Consider the following 23980-nt stretch of genomic DNA (forward strand, 5'->3'; position numbering starts at 1 on the left):
ACGGATGATTGGTCCGCGATTTAACGCGGAAAAATCACTGGACAAATACGCATTCCTGCAGTGATCGCGATTAGCGCTTCTATATATGCTACTCGCGATCGCTCCTGAATTGCCCAAAAATGCTGCAGGTAACGCGTTTGGTGATTGCCGCTAATCACGAAATGCCAGCAATCAGCCGTAATTGCCGCAGTGAGCACTGCCATTAAGTTTCTATTGCACTAGCGCTTCTGGGATTAGCGGGAATCGCTCTGTTGAGAACGGAGCCCTAACTTCTTTACGACCGCTCCATGCCAATTGGAGTGGAACACGGCGGCAGCCCCAGGACTGCTTAACGTCAATTGCCGTGAAGTCCTGGGGGTGGAGATTGCAGGAGACCACACGCCGTCATCAGCCTCCCAGCGGTGACACGGCTGTCCCCCGGGGAGGCAGGAGACCGATCGCCTCTCATAGGCTGATGCCGATGAGAGGCGATCGCATTAATTGGCTGGCGGGCGGAGGGAGGGATAAAAAAAAAGAAAAAACAAATAGACATATTTATTTAAGAAAATGAGTATGGGAAAAAAAATAAACAAACATTAGGGGAGTGAGAAAGCTCTGTTGGTGGGCAGAAAAGGAAGAGGGGGGGGGGGGGAAATCACTTGTGTGCTGAGTTGTACGGCCATGCAGCGAGGCCTTCAAGCTGCAGTGGCCTAAAAATATCTCAGCCTCCATGTCCCTCTCAGTTCAGGTGCGCTTGAAGCACTGTCTCTGCTGGCCGATCCTATCCGTGTATTTGGAATTTATAATGGACTTTCATTACTCATCCTGTTCTTGCTGTCTTGTTAATCTCCTGTATGGCCTGTTGGTTGGTTTTGCTCAGGGGAGGACTGGGACCTTTTGGCCTGGGGGGACAACACAAACTAGAGGCCCGTTTCACGGCATCCCCAGCCCAAAGCCATATCTTTCTTGTGTGCAAATCTTCAAATTGTGATGACTAACAGCCCCAGCCACACACACACACACACACACACTATGTACCTGATGCCTAACCCCATTTCTCCGCACAATCTACCTGTCTGTGTCTGATGCCTAACCTTAAAGGAGTTATCAGGCTTTTTTTTTTTTTAATAAAAATAAGTGCTACTTACCCAGGGCTCGTCCAGCCCCAAGCTCCCAGCATGTCACTTGCCGCAGCTCTGCAGTCAGCTGTTCACTGCCACTGCCTCCCAGCCCCCTGCGATGATGTCAGGCCGACTGCGCCTGTGCGAGCGGCGCTGTCAATCACCGCTACATGGACCAGAGCGTACTGTGCAGACGCAGAACTACTGCGCCTGCGCAGTACACTCCGGTACACGTGGCGGTGATTGACAGTGCTGCTCGCACAGGCGCAGTACAGGCCGACATCCAGGTCGGACTGGTGCCATCGCCGGGGACTGGGAGGCAGCGGCAACGAATGGCTGACTGCAGAGCTGCGGCGAGGGACATGCTGGGAGCGTGGGGCTGGAGGAAGCCCTGGGTAAGTAGCACTTATATCATTAAAAATGCCTGATAACTCCTTTAAACAACCCCCCCCCCCCACACACACACAAACCTACCTACCTGGTGATGCCTAACCCCACTCCTGCCCACCCACCATACAAACTACTTGTCTGACACCAACCCCCCCCCCCCTCTAACTACCTGTTTGACAGTGCCTAAATGCCTGCCTCCCCCCTCCCATGCCACCAATCACACCACAAGAAGAAAAAACGTACCCCCTCAGGCCAGGGTCAGAATGGGGATGATTATCACACACAAAAAAAACTCAGAGGGCACTGGCCTGGGCAGAGAATTGAATTTGACAGCAGTAGCAGGCAGGCAGCAAAGTGTGAGTAACTCAGTGACAAGAAGGGAGAAGAAGTACAGAAACAAAATTTATAAAAACCACCTTCTCCTCTGGCAACCTGGACCGACCTCTATCCTCTTGTCTCCTCAGTCCTACACCTCCTCCTCCACAGCAGCAAGCAGCTATAGGTGGCATCTCCGACTCCCAGCCTCCAGAGTGTCTGACTCCTCCAGCCAGGACAGCCAGCCAGCCACTCGTAGCCGCAGCTCCAGGCCCCCAGCCCCCCCAGCACAGAAAGCTGAAGAGTGAGACAGCTCACTCCGATGACACCGCAGGCACAGCAGCACGTTGCGGGCGGCAATGGCTCCAGGCGGGGGGTGGAGTCAAGCAGGGTCAACCCACCGGGCCGGAGAGGACCTAAGCTATTTGTGTCCTTGTTCCGCTCACATCCACCGCAGGCGCAGCCACGCACAAGGGCACCCCACGGCCGGCCGCCTCAGCCCCTTCTCTGATTGGATACTTCAACTTGCCGGGAAATATCGCGTGAGGTTGCGATCCCTACTGCGAACCTGTCACCTGTGGCCCTAATTACTTAAGATTTGGGCGGCCCGGGGGGCAATTGCCCCCCGTCCCCCTGGGCCAGTCCTCCCCTGGTTTTGCTGCTCTGACCTCCCCTCACCTTTCACACTAATTAATCCCTCCAAGAGGATTAGGCAGAGCCCCTCTCCAGCCTTCCCTTCTGATAAAAATCCCAGCGCAAGCCCTCCATTACTAAATGAGGATTTCAGATTACCCATCCTGGACACGCAGGGCTAAAGTGACTCGAAACCAAAGTTCAGAGACGGTGTGTTTTTTTTTTATACATTAAGGTCGCTTTCACAGTGGGACGTTGGGTTTCAATGCGACGTTAAAGTCGCAACGTGTCTGCGTTAAGACGTAAAGCACTGTAAGCAGTGAGTTACCACAACGGACCATTTTCAACGCGACTTTAACATCGCACTGTGAACGGCCCATAGGATTAGCATTGCAGTGCGGTAACCTCTGTTTATAACGCAGCTCCGCAACGTGGCACTGTGAATGCGACCTTAATAGAACATTATCCTCCCTGGCGATATGATTCCTTCCTGATTTTAGGGCTTGTTCACACTATGAGCGTTTGCATATTTTTTAAAGTGCTGGCAAGCCTGGAGCAGCCTCAGCACTTACGCACCTCCCTGAGCTCCAGTTCTCCCTCCATCCTCCAGGTGGCGCTCAGGGGCGTAGCAATAGGGGTTGCAGAGGTTGCGACCGCATCGGGGCCCTTGGGTCAGAGGGGCCCCGAAGGGCCCTGCCTCAACTGCAGTGTTAGCTCTCTATTGGTCCTGTGCTCATTTTAATCACTGCTACAGGTACTTTGAATAGTGGTAATTAATAACAAACTGTTCCCCATCCCCTAATTGCACCTCTGACACTGTGGTTGTCCTTGGCAGGTTTTGGTGCACCGTATCAATTGTTATGTATAGAGTGCTTGGGGGCCCCCAATGTAAAACTTGCATCGGGGCCCACAGCTCCTTAGCTACGCCACTGGTGGCGCTGTAACCCTATTGCAAAGGTTGTTCTTGCTGAGACAACTAAAGAAGTTCGGCATGCCTCAGGAGCTGATGAATAGCTTCTACACCACTACAATCGAGTCTATCCTCTGCTCCTCTATCATCGTATGGTACGCAGGCGCTACGGCAAGCGACAAGTACAAACTACAACGGATGATCAATGCTACAGAAAGAATCATTGGGTCACCCCTGCCACCACTAGACCTCCTCCACGCAACCAGGCTGAGAACCAGGGCAAATAGGATTGCGCAAGACCCCCACCACCCCGGTAGCCGCTTCTTCATCCGCATGCGCTCAGGCCGCCGTTACAGAGCTATACTCACCAAAACCTCCAGGCACAGGAACTCTTTTTTTCCCCCAAGCAGTGCTCCTTCTAAACTAGGGTCCTTTACGTAACTTGTCCTCCCAGCATGGCCCCCAGGCCACCCTGCAGAACTGCTACATAGGTCCCTTTTTATACGCATGTTTTAGCTTTACTCTGTGTTTTATGTATCCTTAGCACAATGTCACTTTCGTTACACGGTTTGTAAAATTGCACTATGCCCAATGCCTGCGTGTATTACAAATAATTCTGGGTGTGGCATCCGCCGCACTTGGCGAAATAAATCTGATTCTGATTCTGAGATTGTTTGCCATCGTCATTATCACAGTCCGAGATCTCACCAGGGGGATGCAGAGCCTCCGTGGACAGGAAGAGGAATGGCCACCAGCTTCTGGATCGCCCGGGAGGTGAGTGAAATCACTTGCTGCGTGCAATGCTCTGCATGGACCTCCCTGTGGCGACTACGAGTGTAGCTCGGGGTTACCGCTCTAAGCTGTGGTTTTCCACCCCGAGTCTAGCTTGTGGTTACCGCTAAGGAGGTTAATTGATGCAGGTGAGTACAATTTAAAGGACAACTGTAACAACAGGGATATGGAATCTGCCATATGTAACATACTACTTTGTGGACTACCTTCTTACAGGCTGGCCCCACTCCAGTCAGTACTGAACTCTGCTGCTCGTCTCATTCATCTTTCTTCCCGCTCTTCCTCTGCCGCTCCTCTCTGTCAAGCTCTTCATTGGCTGTCAATTAACCAGAGGATCCAGTTCAAACTCCTAACCCTAACCTACAAAGCTCTCCACAATCTCCCCGGTACATATCCTCACTAATTTCCAGATACAAACCCAATCGCAATCTCAGATCGGCACACGATCTTCTGTTGTCCACCTCCTCACATTCACGCTTACAAGATTTAGCACGCGCTTCACCCCTCCTCTGGAATGCGCTCCCATCACACATCCATCACTCGCCAACCTTTGTTACCTTTAAACACTCTCTAAAACCTAATTTGTTCCGACAAGCATATGCGCTACCTTAGGCCACTTCCCTTTGTCCTAAGACCAAATTGCACTCCTACTAAGTATCCTAAAACACACAGCCTTTATATATTTTATCGTATACTACCCCTCCTCTTGTTTCCCCCCATTCCCTTTAGATTGTAAGCTCGCAAGGGCAGGGCTCTCTCCCCTTTTGTGTCTTGGTAATCATTATACATTTTATTCATCATGTTACTTTTATCACTGTCATTACCAATTCTGTATTTTGTATTCTGTATTTTGTCGCCAATTCTGTATCTATCTTCTATATATATAATAGAGTAAGTGCCTCAACCTTCAAGCAAGAAGAAGTACTTTGCATGAGAAAATGTATGCGTGCTCAAACACCAAGTTTAACCCTAGCAAGTCTGGCTTTGCAAATCTGGCCTAATTGGCTATTCATGAGGCAATGCTCATGCAAATATGCATTCGCATGCCAACCTATGCAGGGTTTAAAAAACCCTGCTACATGCTACATTAGGATTAAGGAGGATTCCCAATGCCCCCTTTTTATACAACCGGGGGGGACCGCAGGGTCCCAGGCTCTCTCACTGCCTGGGAACCACAGCGGGGGAGGCTGGATGGCGCAGCCGTGCCCCCCCCTCCCCCCCAAGCGTGGCCAGCGCCGAGGAAAGCCGTCCGCACCCACATCCCAATATTAAAAACAGGCACTTACCTTAACGTCCATTGCGTTCTGCTACATGCACGTTAACTTGTGGGCACCACATGAGAAAGGAGTGAAGCATGGGTCACCCCGAGCGTTTTATTGCTCAGGACTGGCTTACGTACAACACTCCGGGGGGGGGGGGGGGGGAAGGACAAGCACAGACAACTCACTCCAGGGCTCACACCTCCAGAGCGAGCCATCCATCACCTGCCTCCAAAGGATACAAACTGCAAAAAATGCTTTCCATGAGAAAATTAATGCGCATGTAGCAGAACGCAATGGACATTAAGGTAAGTGCCTGTTTTTAATATTGGGAGGTGGGTGCCGACGGCTCTCCCCGGCGCTGGCCACGCTTGGGGGGGGGGGGGGGTTGGCTGCGCCACCCAGCCGCCCCCTCCAGGGTGCCACTGTGGTTCCCAGGCAGTGAGAGAGCCTGGGACCCCGCGGTCCCCCCGGTTGTATAAAAAGGGGGCATTGGGAATCCTCCCCGTGGCGCTCCTGAATAGTGCTAATGTAGCATGAACTAATTCCCGCAGGGCGACAGCTTTGGTTTTTTGACCCTGCATAGTTTTTCATGTGAAAGTAAATGCATATTTGCATGAGCATTGCCTCATGAATAGCCAATTGGGCCAGATTTGGAAAGCCAGACTTGCTAGGGTTAAAGTGGAACTGTAAATACATTTTAAAGGGAAGGTTCAGGGATGCTGTGAAAAAAATAAAAATCCAAATCCACTTACCTGGGGCTTCCTCCAGCCCGTGGCAGGCAGGAGGTGCCCTCGTCGCGGCTCCGCAGGCTCCCGGTCTCCTCCGGTGGCGCGCCCGACCTGGCCAGGCCGGCTGCCAGGTCGGGCTCTTCTGCGCTCCAATGTGCGGCTCACTGGTGCGCGCTGACGTCATCGGACGTCCTCCGGGCTGTACTGCCCAGGCTCAGAACTACGACGAGGGCACCTCCTGCCTGCCACGGGCTGGAGGAAGCCCCAGGTAAGTGGATTTGGATTTTTGTTTTTTTCACAGCGTCCCTGAACCTTCCCTTTAAGCACACTGTTTCACTTACCTGAGGCTTCTGCAAGCCCCCAGCAGCCGCCCTGTCCCGCGCCGGTCCTGTCCGAGTCTCTGTTCTCCCGCCGCCAGCTCCGTTCCTAGACTTCAAAGTCGACACCAGCGCAGCCCTGCTAAGTGTATCTTTTCTTCGCGTTCCCCTTTGCAATAGCAGGGGACGCAAAAAAAGGATACGCGTGGCCAGAGCCGTGGAGGCGCAGTGGCCCGGCGGCGAAACCGAAAGTAGCTGGTGGCAAGAGAACAGAGACTCGGGCAGGACCGGTGCGGGACAGGGCGGCTGCTGGGGGCTTGCAGAAGCCCCAGGTAAGTGAAACAGTGTGCTTAAAATGTATTTACAGTTCCGCTTTAAACTTGGTGTTTGAGCACGCATAACTTTTCTCATGGAAAGCCTACTTCTTCTTGCTTCAAGGTTGAGGCACGTACTCTAGGAACCCACTACAAAATGCTATCGCTAATCGCTAGCGTTTTGTATGAGCAGTTTGTAAGCGATTTCATGAGCGTCTTAGGGAGAGATTTTAGAAAGTGTAATCAATTTGCCAGCGGTTGTGTAGCGATTAGTGATTTAAAGTCTGAGTGGTCCTTTCAATTATTTTTAATTTTGTTACTGTGTGCAGTAACTTTAAAACACTAGCAAAATCGCTCCGTGCAAGTTTTGATGAGCGATTACGCCAGCGATTATATACTTTACATTGAAGCGCAAATGCTAACAAAATGCTGCATGTCCTGCGTTTGCGATTTTGCTAATTGCGATCGCTTTTGTGGAATTTGCACCATCCATTTACATTGGCAGAGCGTTTACGGAAATGACTAGCGATTTCTCACGCTTCCTAAACGCTCAAAAAAAATCGCTCTAGTGGGTTCCAGCCCTCAGCCAGATAGATGCGGCGTATGCTACGACTAGTACTGTATATTGGTGTACACCATTGACTGTATCATTATGTACCCCATGTTCGTTTCTTACTTTGTACAGCGCCATGGAATATGTTGGCGCTTTATAAATCAATAATAATAATAATATGTATTTCCTTTTAAGCAATACCAGTTACCTGGCATCCCTGCTGATCCTCTGCCTCTAATACTTTCAGCTGTAGTCCAGGAACAATCCTGCAGCACATCAGGTGTTTCTGACATTATTGTCAGATCTGACAAGAGTAGCTGCATGCTTGTTCCAGGTGTGTCATTCAGACACTACTGCAGCCAAACAGATCAGCAGGGCTGCCAGGCAACTGGTATGGTTTAAAAGGAAATAAATATGGCAGCCTCCATATTCTTCTCACTTCAGTTGTCCTTTAAAGCAGCAGGGACAGTCAAACTGTCCATACTATCCCAGGAAAATAAACCACATATGTAAGTAAATAAATACTTGTTCTACTTATATAATATATGTATTGTACTGTCCACCGTTTGATTTCAGTGAATGTTATATAGTAAACTGTTCTAGGCATTTTCTGTCTTTACTGCCTCTGACTGAAGCCAATCCTGATGTCATTTCCTCCCTCACTCTTTTTTTTTCCTCTTACAAACTGCACTGTTATATCTAGCTTGCTTTGTAAACACATGTGAGCACAGCATAGACCGTATTTCAGCAGCTTCTGCAGAGGGGTGAGGTGTATTTCCCTTCTCAGCCTCCTGTCCCACTGAACTGCTCTCACCCAATCATTGAGGAGAGGGAATGTCGGAGGGGAGATAACAAGCCTCCCTCTCATCCGGAAATGTACCAAATAGAGCCAGGCTGACTGAAATAAGATTTATTACAGCAGAAACAATTCTGATTATACTGGAATGCTTGCAATGCAGAGTCAGGTTGCAGGCTGCATAACAAACACAGAGCAGTAGGTAAATGGAATTTGATTTTATGGCGGACAATCCCGCTTTAAGGACATTCAGTGTTGCCCGACTGGGATTGGGACCTAATCTCTCGGGCAACACTGCAGGTGAGATGTAATGGGACCCTAGGCAACGTAGTAGATTTGGCGCCCCTCTGTGGTCCTTTTGGTAAGCTAAATTGGTGAGAGATCAGAGAAGATGACAGGCAGGGCCGGATTTGTACTATTTCCCGCCCAAGGCCACTGTCAGCAGCCGCCCCCCTTCAGTATAAGTAGCCAGTTGACACCTCCCCCTGCCTCCTGTATAGGTAACCTGCTGCCCCTTCCCTCCAGTACAGGTAGCTAGATGACTCTCTCCCCCCTACAGTTTAGATAGCCTGATGACCCCCCCCCCCTTCCCCCAGTATAGCAATCCGGATGATCTCCCCCCCCCCTTTCCTTTAGTATAAGAAGCCAGACAACCCCCCACTTCTGTATAAATAACCTGATGACCCCCCTCCCTGCAGTTTAGGTAGGCAGGTGAACCTCCCCCTTAGAATAGCCTGCCGCCCACCCGCCCTTGAGCTTATGGTGCCCTAGGCCATGGCCTTTGTGGCCTTGGCTTAAATCCGGCCCTGGTGACAGGTGGGCCACTTGACACCCGCTAGGCCCCAAGCATCTGCCTAGGTTGCCTGGTGGATGATCCTGCTCATGGGGAGAATAATGGGGAGAATAGCGCAGTCTTGCATGCGCAGGACCCTTATGGCAACGCACGCGTGACTTTAGCCGAAGTCGCCGGATTACCAGAGCCGCCAGTGGGACCACGGAAGGGACGAAGAGGATGCCGGGAGACCTGGTGGGCTACCATGGCTGGAGAAAGCCCCAGGGAAGTCCAGATTTCCTTTTCATGGCACTGCTCAGAGTCCCTTTGCTGCAATGCCTAACGCTACCTACACACATGTGATTAAAGTCGGCTGAGGCGGACGATAACAATCTCTTCAGGCGATAATCAGGGGGGTGTGCAGCAGCCCCGACCACCACCCTGCAAGCCATCCGGCAGGCGGATCAACTTGGCCGAGCAACGGACGATCCTTTTGTTCCCACCGCTACTCTGCCCGCCGTGTGATGTCACACACGTACCGCTCTGTCATCCCTCCGCCTCCCCGCCTAGGTAAAGAGCGCGTCGTCTGCTATATGCAGGGCCGGGCCGAGGCATAGGCTGGAGAGGCTCCAGCCTCAGGGCGCAGTGTAGGAGGGGGCGCAGAATTCATTCCGCTGTCATTCCTAATTGTGTTTGAAGCAGAGAGAAATAAGAAAAAGGGATACATGGCAGTGACTGCAAGCCAGATAACTAGATATTAAGGTGTTGGGGAGGTTGTGGGCCCTGTGGCGCCTCTTAGTCTAATAGCAATCAGTGTGTGACGGCTGGGGTGGGAGGGATGGAGGGGCGCAATTTGGTGTCTCAGCCTTGGGTGCTTGAGGACCTTGTCCCGGCTCTGGCTATATGCCGACTTCACGTCTGCTATGTCACCCAAGGGATCAGGTACCGATCCCCGACAGCTGACATCCATCACAGGTGTGTAGGCATCTTAAAGGGAACCTGAAGCGAGGAAAATTATTTAAAATAAACACGCGACGTATGAATATTACATACTTACCTCACCTTCAGTTCCTCTCAGAAGCTCACCGTTTTCTTCTAACAACGATCCCCTCCAGTTCTGTCAAGATTTTTTCAGAACTAAAATATATCAGTTGCTGTCAGTTACATATCAGTTGCTGTCAGTTACATATCAGTTGCTGTCAGTTATATATCAGTTGCTGACTGTCAGTTATAACTGAAAGGACAACTGATGTGCAAGGTAATGTCCATGATTCCCTATGGCTCATGTGGGCAGTGTGCTGACCGGAAAGCTGTTATGGGGTAGAGGCCATTTTTGAAATGGAGGACGGAGAATTCCATTGATCACAGTGGGCAAACAGGACATGGGAGAGGAGAAAGAGATTGATGAGTAGACTACACGGGACTTTTAATTTTCTCTTCAGGTTTGCCACCAATACTGTCAACATTTTCTGACGGTATCGCTGATTGACTTTGACTGCAGAATCAATAGACAGCAAATAAACTGCTTTCTGGAGAAGAAATAGATATAAGGCTAATTTACATCTAAACTTTGGTCCAACCGTGTGTGTGTTTGTGTGACTGTGTATATATATGTGTGTGTGTGTGTGTGTGTGTGTGTGTGTGTGTATATATACATATATATATAAGTATGTATCTGTGTGTAACTTTGTGTGTGTGTGTGTGGTGTTTGTGTGTGTGTGACTGTGTATATGTGTGTGTATAAATATATATCTGTGTGTGTAACTTTGTGTGTGTGTGTGTATCTGTGTGTGTGTGTGGTGTTTTTGTGTGTGTAGTGTGTGTGTATATATATCTGTGTGTGTGTGGTGTTTGTGTGTGTGTAGTATGTGTGTGTGTGTGTGTGTGTATATATCTCAGTGTGTGTGTATATATATCTGTGTGTGTGGTGTTTGTGTGTGTGTAGTGTGTATCTGTGTGCACGCATGTGGTGTGTGTGTGTGTGTATGTGAGTGAGTGTGTGTATCTGTGTGTGTAGTGTGTGTTTGTGTGGTGTGTATGTGAGTGTATCTGTGTGTGTGTGTCTGTGCGCGTGTGGTGTGTGTGTATGTGGGTGAGTGTGGCGTCTGTGAGTATATCTGTGTGTGGTGTTGTTTGTGTGTGTATACATATATATTTGTGTGTGTAACTGTGTGTGTGTGTGTGTGTGTGTGTGTGTTGCTTGTGTGTGTGTATATATATCTGTGTGTGTGTGGTGTTTGTGTGTGTGTAGTATGTGTGTGTGTAGTATGTGTGTGTGTAGTATGTGTGTGTGTATATATCTGTGTGTGTGGTGTTTGTGTGTGTGTAGTGTGTATCTGGGTGCACGCGTGTGGTGTGTGGTGTGTGTGTGTGTAGTGTGTATGTGTTATCTGTGTGTGCGCGAGTGTGTATGTGATTGAGTGAGTGTATCTGTATGTGTGTGTGTGGTCGCCTATTCAGTCTCCAGACAGGAAATTGTAATAGGCAGAGAATTGGCATTGCCGTATTGGAACGGTAGCCCGCCGCCGCCGCAGAGGACGCAGCATCCTCTGACAGCCGGGCCGTGCTTGTGAATAAATTGATGTAATACGACGCGTCCTGTGTCTCCAAATTAACCAGATTGAACTTTGCACTAATATCTCCCCGCGTGCTCATCATTCTCATATTATCTGCCTGTCCCCCGCCCCTTCCCCCGCTCTCCCCGCTATGACAGATCGCCTCTCTCTCTGCAAGATAAATGGCTGCAGTTTGCAGTTGTCAGCTCGCTACCCAGAAGCCCCCTCCGCCTCATCTCCGAGCCTCTCTTCCAGGGAGCAGGTCCGCAGCGCCTACTGCAGAACCACTGCGCAGACTGCAGACCCTACCCCAACACAACACCTGAGGGTCATAGACAGAGGGGGGCCTTATCCTTACATTTTACAACAAATCCATTTTCATTGTTTTTTTTAACCAAGAAAATATCAACTGTTAGACACTGAAGCGGAAAAAAATGATATAATGATTTGTATGTGTAGTGTAGGTACACATACAAGAAATAAAGCATTAGCAGCAGAGACATAAGTGTAATGTTATTTCCAGAACAGGAAGAGCTAAGAAACTCCAGTTGTTATCTATGCAAAAAAGCCATTGAGCTCCACGACTTTCAAAGTCGCAGAGAGCTCTGTGTTTTGAAGCTTGTTATCTCAATTGTCAGTGATTGTATCTTCTTGTTCTCTGCTAAGAAGGGGTTCAAAAGTTCACTGAAGCTCTGCAACATCATTTAGAATGCTGAGTAGTGTGTAAAGCCTCATCTACACGGTACAATTTTCCATCTTATAGACGGATATATTATATAGATCTAATAAGAAATTGCATCGTGTGTAGACGTCCAAATTGTTTCAGATCAATTTTGCGATAGATTTTGTTTTGATAAGTACCCAAAATCTATTGCAAAATTTAACGCAATCCGATTGGACTGGTTGGAAATTATCGAATAGATCCGTCTAATAGATCCAATCTGACGGAAAATTGTACCATGTAGATGATGCTTAAACTGCAAATATTAGAGAATCATGCAATGTTAAAAAAATGAGAATATTTTCTTTGCTACTAATATTCTAGTAATTATCCGTACTACACATACAATTTATTATATCATAATTTTTTTTTCGCTTCAGTGTCTTTAAAGGGAATCTTAAAGGGAACCTAAACTGAATTAAAAAAAAAAAAAAAAAAGTGTTTCACTTACCTTCTACCAGCTGGCCTGATCCCGCGCAGTCCTGGAATGATCAGCTGTTCCCCGCGACAGCTGATTTTCGTTTTCGGCGACTCAGCCAAGTGGATGGTCACTGCCCCTGCGCGGCCTTGAGTGCTCGATCATGCTCCCGGCGCATGCACAGTGCTAGAAAATCTCTGCTGTGCTTGCGCAGGATGCTACCGGCGACAAGAGCGTGATCAAGGGATGTGCACAGGCAGGGCTGCGCAGGAGCAGTGGCCATCGACTGGCCCAGTCGCTGAAAACGAAACTCAGCCACTGCAGGGGACTGGATGATAGTTTCCGTGACGGCGCGGGCAACGGGTGGCTGCAGGGGGCTGGTAGAAGCCCCAGGAAAATTAAATTTTTATTAAAGATCAGTTTAGGTTCCCTTTATGGCAAAATAAAAAGAAAAAGCAGTTTAACTTACCTGGGGTTTCTTGCAGCCCCCTGGAGTCCTCCTATGCCTATGATGTCCATCCTAGTCCCTCCTGCAAGCTACGGCAACCCCTGCAAAGCTGGCCAGCCATTCCACTGCTCTCTACAGTGAAAGTAAATGTTTTCAAATGTTGGATGTAGATATACGTACTCTGCCACAATCACCTGGTGTGCGAACTCGCACTCCCACGTGTGTTCCCGTTAGCGCCCTGATCGGTGAATGGGAACATGTGTTCCCAAACCCAATGAAAGTGCCTGTAACTAATGATCACCAGCATTTGCGAGATGCCAGTGGTCATTGTGAAAGGAAAGTAAAAACACATGCATTGCACAACACTTCCTGCTTACTGTTAACAGTACACCGGAATAAAGTCTATTTAAATAATTCGCCATTAGTTATTAATACCCCCTTTCACATACCAAAATAAAACACTTATTAAAAAAAAGTGTTTTTGCAAACAAGGGCTTGTAATTAGTGATAGAGTATGAACTAAGATAAAATGGAAAAAGTACACCTTTATTTCAAAATAAAATATTGTTGCCATACATTGTACTTAGGTCCATAATTTAAACATTGTTATAGCTGGGACAAATCCTATGTAATAATTTACAAGTGTCCCTGCGTCCTGTCCATGTGTCAGGCCCAGTGCACACTGAGCGGTTTTAGCAGCGATCCGCCAGTGAAAACACTTGGCTAATGTATTTCAAATGGGATGGTGCACACCAGCGGTTTGAGGTTTTTTGAAAACCGCAAACGTGCCTCCTGCTGCACGTTTGCGGTTTTCAGAAGCCTTTCGTCCTCAATGTAAAGTATAGGAAAAACGCAAACCGCTGTGGAAAACGCTACATCAGAGCGGTTTTCCAGGCGTTTTTGTTACAGAAGCTGTTCAGTAACGGCTTTTACTGTAACAGTATTTGTAATCTGCTACACAAAAACGATCCCAAAGCATGTTTAGAAAACCTCTCTAAGGGCCCGTTCTCACCTGAGCGGGAATCGCGCGATTCCCGCTCACGGCAAACCGCTAGCGGTTCTGCAAGAACCGCTACACAATGTAGCGAGTGGCAGTGTTCTCACTGCCGCGGTTGCGGTTAGCGATAACCGCAACCACGCTGCATGCAGCGGTTTGCCGGCGACGAGCGTTCCGCGATTAGCGATCGTGATTAGTGTGCATAGCACGCTAATCGTGATCGCTCCAAAACCGCCGCAGTGTCCAGTGAATTTCTCCATGCTAATCGCAGGAAAATCACTCCCGCTAAACGTCGGCGGTAATCGCCGGCGTTCTGCGATTTTAAGTGTGAACGGGCCCTAAACATGCCTAGAATCGCTCTGAAATCAGCTCCAAAAACCGCTAGCATTTTGACGATCTGCTAGCGGTTTTGGTGGGCCTCAGTGCTTTTGGGAGCGGGCAGACGGGTGAGCGCGTGTGGTGGGGCGGGTGCGCGCACGCACTGACTGGCGGCGATGGAGGCGTGAAGAGACCTAGAGCCTGTTTTTAAACGGTTTAGGTCAGCTAGTGGGCAAATAAAATGTGTGAGTTTTATCTACAGTTGCACATTTTATTTTACAACTATAATGGCAGAAAACTGAAGAACCTTTTTTTTTATTATTATTTCTGTTAAAATGCAGATGGAATTAAAATGTTCTTAGCAAAAAAGTACCACCCAAAGAAAGCCTAATTTGTGGCGTAAAAAAAAATGCATAGATCATTTAGGTGTAATAAGCAGTGATAACATTATTGTCAAATGAATAGCAGGAGCACTGAAATGTGTAAATTGTGTAAAATGTGCTAATTGCTCTGGTCCATAAGGAGAACACCACCTCTAGTGGTCAAGTGGTTAAGGAATCTTTTACCAGTTCAACGCACAGGAATTGTCACAAGAATCCGTTGCCCAATAAATCTTCTGGTCTTACTGTATTTCAGCAATTGGCAATAATCTGCTGATCTCTATTCTAGCGAGAAGCCGACCTTCCCCTCCACCGCACACATCACGTAATTAAATCTTAATGTGCTTTAAACGCCATTCTAATCCACCCGTCTATCTTCCTCCATTCTTAATTCCCATCTTCTAATTAATTCACCCTCCCAAAATTCAATCGCGGAGAATCAGTGTGACCTTGGAAAAAACAGGAGGAGGTAATTTCAACAAAGAGCACATAAATTCGGCATCTTAGCGGGGAGGGGGCGTGTGCTTAGCGGGGGAAGAGATAGACGCTGATGGTAAACAGAGCCGTAAAATCGCTAGAGACTTGGATCGGATCTGGGTGACTTAGACTCATTTTATTTATAAAAAGCACCCAAAAAAGTCTCTGCGCTGAAAGTTAATGAAGAGATCACAGCAGCTATGCTAAAGCTAAAGCTTTTTGAAGTGATTGTAAAGCAGTGAATGCAGCTGGCCACTAGTATTTTAGTCCAGTAGTCATTGGAGCTCTGCACATCTATGCAAAAAAAAACAAAAAACATTCAGGTATGAGTTTTGAAAGCGCTGCCATTCCTTCTGCTGTATGAATTGAATGTAAGTATACTGGTGGCCAGCTACATTCACTGCTTCACAATCACTGCAAAAAGCTTTAAGGGGCCCATACACCTAACGATTTTCCCGCCGATATATTATTATTATTATTATTATTATTTATTGTATTTATAAAGCGCCAACATATTACGCAGCGCTGATATACAGCAGATTCGATCACAGTGATCGAATCTGCTGTCAAATCGTTGCGCAAACGCTGACAGAACGATCGATTTCCGTACGAAATCAATTGTTCCCGTCGATCCGACCATGCGGAAGATTTCCCTCGATCGACGGCGAGTCGGGAGTGCGTCGATAGCGTCGTTCGAAGGCCCGACGACCGACGCTAGCGGCAATACATTGCCTGCTCCGGCCGGCGCGACTCCCCCTCATTCCCCGCAGCTTTTTCTCCGTGCTGGCCTCCGGACCGGCTGCTGCTTCATTGAACTTCCTGTCCCAGCAGGAAGTTTAAACAGTAGAGCGCCCTCTACTGTTTAAACTTCCCCGGCAGGAAGTTCAATGAAGGAGCAGCCGGTCCGGAGCCCAGCACGGAGAAGAAGCTGCGGGGAATGAGGAGGAGTCGCGCCGGCCGGAGCAGGTAGCGGGCAGCGGCAGCACCACCACCACCACCACAGTTTGTGTTCGGTTTCAGGCTGAAATCGGTTCACAATCTGTTTGCAGTAAAGGCAGCCATACGATCTCTCTCTGATCAGATTCGATCAGAGAGGGATCTATTTGTTGGTCGAATCTGATGGCAAATCGACCAGTGTATGGCCACCTTTAGATTAGAATTAGTACACAATTTGCATCTGCTTTGCATTAAGGGCGTGTATTTAGTTCCAGAGGGGCTCTGTATTGCCTCTGTAGGTTTGCAATCAGATGCATCCATGAGCGCTGTCACCAGTCTGTGGGCTTGATTCACAAAGCCGTGCTAACTGTTTAGCACAGGTGTGCTTAACAGTTAGCACGTGAAGTGTCGTTTGCAGACTTTTGCGCGCGCAAAGTGCAGCGATTCGCGCGCAAAAGTCCACGAACGGCACTAAACGTGCTAACTGTTTAGCACACCCGTAGCTTTGTGAATCAAGCCCTGTATGTTTGTTTTATGAAATGTGTATACCATTTGTTTGATTAGCTGCACAGGAAATATTGTGTTTTTATCGCTAGACTAGCGTAGGTCTTCCCCAAGGGGGTACGTCACCGCCGTGGGGAAGTCTATTAGGTTATAATTTGTGCACATATTATCACTGAAGCTAACACCCCCCTTTGCCTGTAGTTTAACCCATTCAGGTTCCGTCATTTTCACGTGAGAAATGTTCACCTGCCATTCATGAGCCTATAACTTTATCACTACTTAGCACAATGCACTGATCTATATCTTGTTTTTTCCGCCACCAATTAGGCTTTCTTTGGGGGGTACATTTTGCTAAGAGCCACTTTACTGTAAATGCATTTTAACAGGAAGAATAAGAAAAAACTGAAAAAATTCATTATTTCTCAGTTTTCAGCCATTATAGTTTTAAAATAATACATGCCTCCATAATTAAAACTCACGTATTGTATTTGCCCATATGTCCCGGTTATAACACTGTTAAAATTATGTCCCTATCACAATGTATGGCGACAATATTTTATTTGGAAATAAAGGTGCATTTTTTCCGTTTTGCATCTATCACTATTTACAAGTTTAAAATAAAAAAAATATAGAAATATTTCATCTTTACATTGATATTTAAAAAGTTTAGACCCTTAGGTAAATATTTACATGGTTTTTTTTTATTATTGTAATGTTTTTTTTTTTATTATTGTAAACATTTTATTTGGGTAGTTTTGGGAGGGTGGGAGGTAAACAATAGATTTATAATGTAAATGTGTGTTAATTTTAAATTATTTTTGTTTACAGGTGTAGTATTACTTTTTGGCCACAAGATGGCGGCCATGAGTTTGTTTACATGACGTCACTCTAAGCGTAACACACGCTTAGAGTGGCGCATTGGGCAGGGAACGGCCAGAAAAGGCGCAGCTTCTGAGAGAAGCTGTCGCTTTTTTAGCGAAGGGAGAGGAATCAATGATCGGGCACCGTAGCCCGATACATTGATTCCCTGGCTACCGAATCCGCGGCCGGGAGTGCGCGTGCACGCGTGCGATCGGCAGCGGGAGAGCGCGGTAGCGCGCATGGTTCCTGGACGTAGAAACTACGTCCAGGAACCAAAATAGGTTAAAGAAAACCTGAACTGAAAATTAAAAGTCAAAATAAGCATACACAAGTCATATTTACCTTCCATGTAGTCTACTTTTCAGTGTCTTTCTCCTGTCCCGCGTCCTATTTGTTCACTGTGATCAAGGGAATTTTCCGTCCTCCATTTTGAAAATGGCCATTACCCATAACAGCTTTCTGGTCAGCACACAGTTAAACTGTAACATCGCCCACTTGAGCCATAGGGAAACATGGACATTACCTGGTACATCAGTTTTCCTCTCAGCTATAACTGACAGCAACTGATATTTTACTGACATCAACTGATATATTTCAGATCTGACAAAATATTGTCAGAACTGGAAGGGATTATTGTCAGAAGAAAATGGTGAGCTTCTGAGAGGAACTGATGGTAAGCTAACTATGCAGTGTTCATTTGAAGTTACCTCATGTGTTTATTTTAAATATTTTTACTCAGTACAGGTTCTCTTTAAGCTAGGTGTGTATTTTAGTCCAGTAGTTATTGGAGCTCTGCACGTTTTGGCAGATACATCACTCAGGTAAAGGTTCACTTCTCACTGAAGCTTTGTCTCCCCCTTTGTGCCTGCAATGAGTGTTGGTGTGTATTTTAGTCCAGTAGTCATTGGAGTCATCTGCACATCTAAGCAAAAAAAAAAAAAAAAATCATTCAGGTATGAGTTATGAAAGCGCTGCCATTCCTCCTGCTGTATGACAAGAGAAGTGTTACTGTGCAGTGTCCATACATACAGAATAAGAGCAGATACTGAGAATTACACCCAGCATACAGGACAAGAGAAGTGCTACTGTGCAGCCACCATACATACAGAATAATAGCAGATACTGAGAATTACACCCAGCATACAGGACAAGAGAAGTGCTACTGTGCAGTGTCCATACATACAGAATAAGGGCAGATACTGAGAATCACACCCAGCATACAGGACAAGAGAAGTGTTACTGTGCAGTGTCCATACATCCAGTATAAGAGCAGATACTGAGAATTACACCCAGCATACAGGACAAGAGAAGTGTTACTGTGCAGTGTCCATACATCCAGTATAAGAGCAGATACTGAGAATTACACCCAGCATACAGGACAAGAGAAGTGTTACTGTGCAGTGTCCATACATCCAGTATAAGAGCAGATACTGAGAATTACACCTAGCATACAGGACAAGAGAAGTGTTACTGTGCAGTGTCCATACATACAGAATAAGAGCAGATACTGAGAATTACACCCAGCATACAGGACAAGAGAAGTGTTACTGTGCAGCATCCATACATACAGAATAAGAGCAGATACTGATAATTACACCCACCATACAGGACAAGAAAAGTGCTACTGTGCAGCCTCCATACATACAGAATAAGAGCAGATACTGAGAATTACACCCCGCATACAGGACAAGAGAAGTGTTACTGTGTTGTACCCATACATACAGAATAAGAGCAGATACTGACAATTACACCCGGCATACAGGACAAGAGAAGTGCTACTGTGCTGTACCCATACATACAGAATAATAGCAGATACTGAGAATTACACCAGCATACAGGACAAGAGAAGTGTTACTGTGCAGCATCCATACATACAGAATAAGAGCAGATACTGATAATTACACCCACCATACAGGACAAGAAAAGTGTTACTGTGCAGTGTCCATACATACAGAATAAGAGCAGATACTGAGAATTACACCCAACATACAGGACAAGATAGTGTTACTGTGCAGCGTCCATACATACAGAATAAGAGCAGATACTGAGAATTACACCCGGCATACAGGACAAGAGAAGTGCTACTGTGCAGCCTCCATACATACAGTATAAGAGCAGATACTGAGAATTACACCAGCATACAGGACAAGAGAAGTGTTACTGTGCAGTGTCCATACATACAGTATAAGAGCAGATACTGAGAATTACATCAGCATACAGGACAAGAGAAGTGTTACTGTGCAGTGTCCATACATACAGTATAAGAGCAGATACTGAGAATTACACCCCGCATACAGGACAAGAGAAGTGTTACTGTGTTGTACCCATACATACAGAATAATAGCAGATACTGAGAATTACACCCGGCATACAGGACAAGAGAAGTGCTACTGTGCTGTACCCATACATACAGAATAATAGCAGATACTGAGAATTACACCAGCATACAGGACAAGAGAAGTGTTACTGTGCAGCATCCATACATACAGAATAAGAGCAGATACTGAGAATTACACCCACCATACAGGACAAGAAAAGTGTTACTGTGCAGTGTCCATACATACAGAATAAGAGCAGATACTGAGAATTACACCCAACATACAGGACAAGAGAGTGTTACTGTGCAGCGTCCATACATACAGAATAAGAGCAGACACTGAGAATTACACCCGGCATACAGGACAAGAGAAGTGCTACTGTGCAGCCTCCATACATACAGAATAAGAGCAGATACTGAGAATTACTCCCATCATACAGGACAAGAGAAGTGTTACTGTGCAGCGTCCATACATACAGAATAAGAGCAGACACTGAGAATTACACCCGGCATACAGGACAAGAGAAGTGCTACTGTGCAGCCTCCATACATACAGAATAAGAGCAGATACTGAGAGTTACACCCAGCATACAGGACAAGAGAAGTGCTACTGTGCAGTGTCCATACATACAGAATAAGAGCAGATACTGAGAATTACACCCAGCATACAGGACAAGAGAAGTGTTACTGTGCAGTGCCCATACATACAGAATAATAGCAGATACTGAGAATTACTCCTGGCATACAGGACAAGAGAAGTGCTACTGTGCAGTGTTCATACATACAGAATAAGAGCAGATACTGAGAATTACACCCAGCATACAGGGCAAGAGAAGTGTTACTGTGCAGTGTCCATACATACAGAATAAGAGCAGATACTGAGAATTACACCCAGCATACAGGACAAGAGAAGTGTTACTGTGCAGCCTCCATACATACAGTATAAGAGCAGATACTGAGAATTACACCAGCATACAGGACAAGAGAAGTGTTACTGTGCAGTGTCCATACATACAGTATAAGAGCAGATACTGAGAATTACATCAGCATACAGGACAAGAGAAGTGTTACTGTGCAGTGTCCATACATACAGTATAAGAGCAGATACTGAGAATTACACCCCGCATACAGGACAAGAGAAGTGTTACTGTGTTGTACCCATACATACAGAATAATAGCAGATACTGAGAATTACACCCGGCATACAGGACAAGAGAAGTGCTACTGTGCTGTACCCATACATACAGAATAATAGCAGATACTGAGAATTACACCAGCATACAGGACAAGAGAAGTGTTACTGTGCAGCATCCATACATACAGAATAAGAGCAGATACTGAGAATTACACCCACCATACAGGACAAGAAAAGTGTTACTGTGCAGTGTCCATACATACAGAATAAGAGCAGATACTGAGAATTACACCCAACATACAGGACAAGAGAGTGTTACTGTGCAGCGTCCATACATACAGAATAAGAGCAGACACTGAGAATTACACCCGGCATACAGGACAAGAGAAGTGCTACTGTGCAGCCTCCATACATACAGAATAAGAGCAGATACTGAGAATTACTCCCATCATACAGGACAAGAGAAGTGTTACTGTGCAGCGTCCATACATACAGAATAAGAGCAGACACTGAGAATTACACCCGGCATACAGGACAAGAGAAGTGCTACTGTGCAGCCTCCATACATACAGAATAAGAGCAGATACTGAGAGTTACACCCAGCATACAGGACAAGAGAAGTGCTACTGTGCAGTGTCCATACATACAGAATAAGAGCAGATACTGAGAATTACACCCAGCATACAGGACAAGAGAAGTGTTACTGTGCAGTGCCCATACATACAGAATAATAGCAGATACTGAGAATTACTCCTGGCATACAGGACAAGAGAAGTGCTACTGTGCAGTGTTCATACATACAGAATAAGAGCAGATACTGAGAATTACACCCAGCATACAGGGCAAGAGAAGTGTTACTGTGCAGTGTCCATACATACAGAATAAGAGCAGATACTGAGAATTACACCCAGCATACAGGACAAGAGAAGTGTTACTGTGCAGCCTCCATACATACAGAATAAGAGTAGATACTGAGAAATACACCCAGCATACAGGACAAGAGAAGTGCTACTGTGCAGCCTCCATACATACAGAATAAGACAGAGGGAAGTGGTACTGCACAGTGCATTATCTTCTCTACAGAAGTGGATCTTGGGGCTCTAGACAAGGTAGCAGCTTTAGCTCCTTCTACTTGTCAGCTTATCATTTGGTAAGGAGATGAGTATCAGAAGAGGCCCCTGAGAACCCACCATGCCCTAGGCACCCACCTAGGTTGTCATGTAGATGATCCAGCTCTGAATACATTCTATGCTTGCTGTAACAAGTTAGAAGTAAATATGAAGTCAGTATCCATGGTCCTTAACTCAGCTGTAATCAATACAATCCACTGGTGCCCCCACCTCTCTGTCTTCTCCTTCCCCTGACTTATCTTTCCACCCATTCCCCCTCCACATGGCTCCCTCCTCTCTTCCCTTCTCTTTCTCCCCCCCATCCACCCCTCTCCCTCCCTCTCTCCTTCCCTCTAATGACATCTCCTCTGTGCTGTTGTTTTCTGAAGCAATCCTCCAGGCTCCGAGCGGCCTTTGTCCAACGGGGACATCAAAAATAGTCCATCAGCAAACTGCTATAGAGACGTGAAGGTCAGGGAGATGTTGCCATAAGCTATGTTTTTCCATTGTTATCATATTCTCCTGCTTCCTGCTCACTGGAGGAAAAGCCAGAGCCCTGGTGGAGATTATGCAAGGATAGAAGCTGCTGATCCTTCCTGAGAGACTTCAGTGTCTTCTATGGGGGGGAAATTTCCTACAAAGTAAAAGAAGGGAGGCCTCCACTTCTAGCGATCAGCACAAATTTTGCATAATTTGCATCGTAATTTGCAATTACGATACAAAATCGTAATGCTAAATTTTGCGTGAAATTGTAATTAATTTCATTTGTAGACTTAAAAAGACACTTAAAGAGGAACTCCAGTGAAAAATAATGTAATAAAAAAAGTGCTTCATTTATTTTTACCATAATTATGTATAAATGATTTAGTCAGTGTTTGCCCGTTGTAAAATCTTTCCTCTCCCTGATTTACATTCTGACATTTACCACATGGTGACATTTTTACTGCCGTCAGGTGAGTGGAAGGAGATGCTGCTTGCTTTTTTGGCAGTTGGAAACAGCTGTGAACAGCTATTTCCCACAATGCAATGAGGTTCACAGACAGGAAACTGTCAGGGCCATGGACCTGACATCACACTGTGGGAGGGGTTTCACCACAATATTTGCCATACAGAGCCCCCCTGATGATCTGTTTGAGAAAAGGAAAAGATTTCTCATGGGAAAGGGGGTGTCAGCTACTGATTGGGATGAAGTTAAATTTTTGGTTATGGTTCCTCTTTAAGCCTAACAAAAAAAATGAGTTTTACTCACCTGGGGCTTCTACCAGCCCCCTGCAACTGTCCCGTGCCCTCGCAGTCACGATCGGATCCTCCTGTCCCCCGACAGCTAGTTTCGATTCGCTGACAGACCCGATAGGCCTGGCGACGCGTAGTCTTCTTCGCGTTCCCATTCGCAATAGCGATATTGCAGATGAGAGCGCGAAGAAGGAGACGCGTGGCCAGGCCTTGCGCAGGCGCAGTGAGCTTGTCGGCAAAAAACTAAACTAGCTGGCGGCGTTGGACAGGAGGATCCGATCGTGACTGCGAGAGCACGGGACAGCTGCAGCGGGCTGGTAGAAGCCCCAGGTGAGTAAAACTCTATTTTTTTGTTAGGCTTAAGGATCCCTTTATTTAGGAATCGTAGTTTCACAATTTTGCATAATTATTTGTGCAATTACGTGCCAACTTACCGGTTAATAGCAAACCCCCATACATGCCATTATCACCAAAATTTAATAGTGGGAACAGCAAATCCTTTTTCAAAAAGACCTCTCATAGTGTTTGAGAAAACTGATTTTAAAAATGCAAAAGAAAAATGTTTTTTAAACTGTACTTTTGGAAAACCATTTCTCCTTTTTAAAAATTGATTTTTACCTTGTTTCCCCGCCTTCTCCTTAACATATGCAGCAATTTTGGTGACAATAGCATGTATAGGGGCTTTGCTG

This window comes from Hyperolius riggenbachi, unplaced genomic scaffold (genome assembly GCF_040937935.1).
Source record: "Hyperolius riggenbachi isolate aHypRig1 unplaced genomic scaffold, aHypRig1.pri scaffold_216, whole genome shotgun sequence".
In the NCBI taxonomy this organism is placed as follows: Eukaryota; Metazoa; Chordata; class Amphibia; order Anura; family Hyperoliidae; genus Hyperolius; species Hyperolius riggenbachi.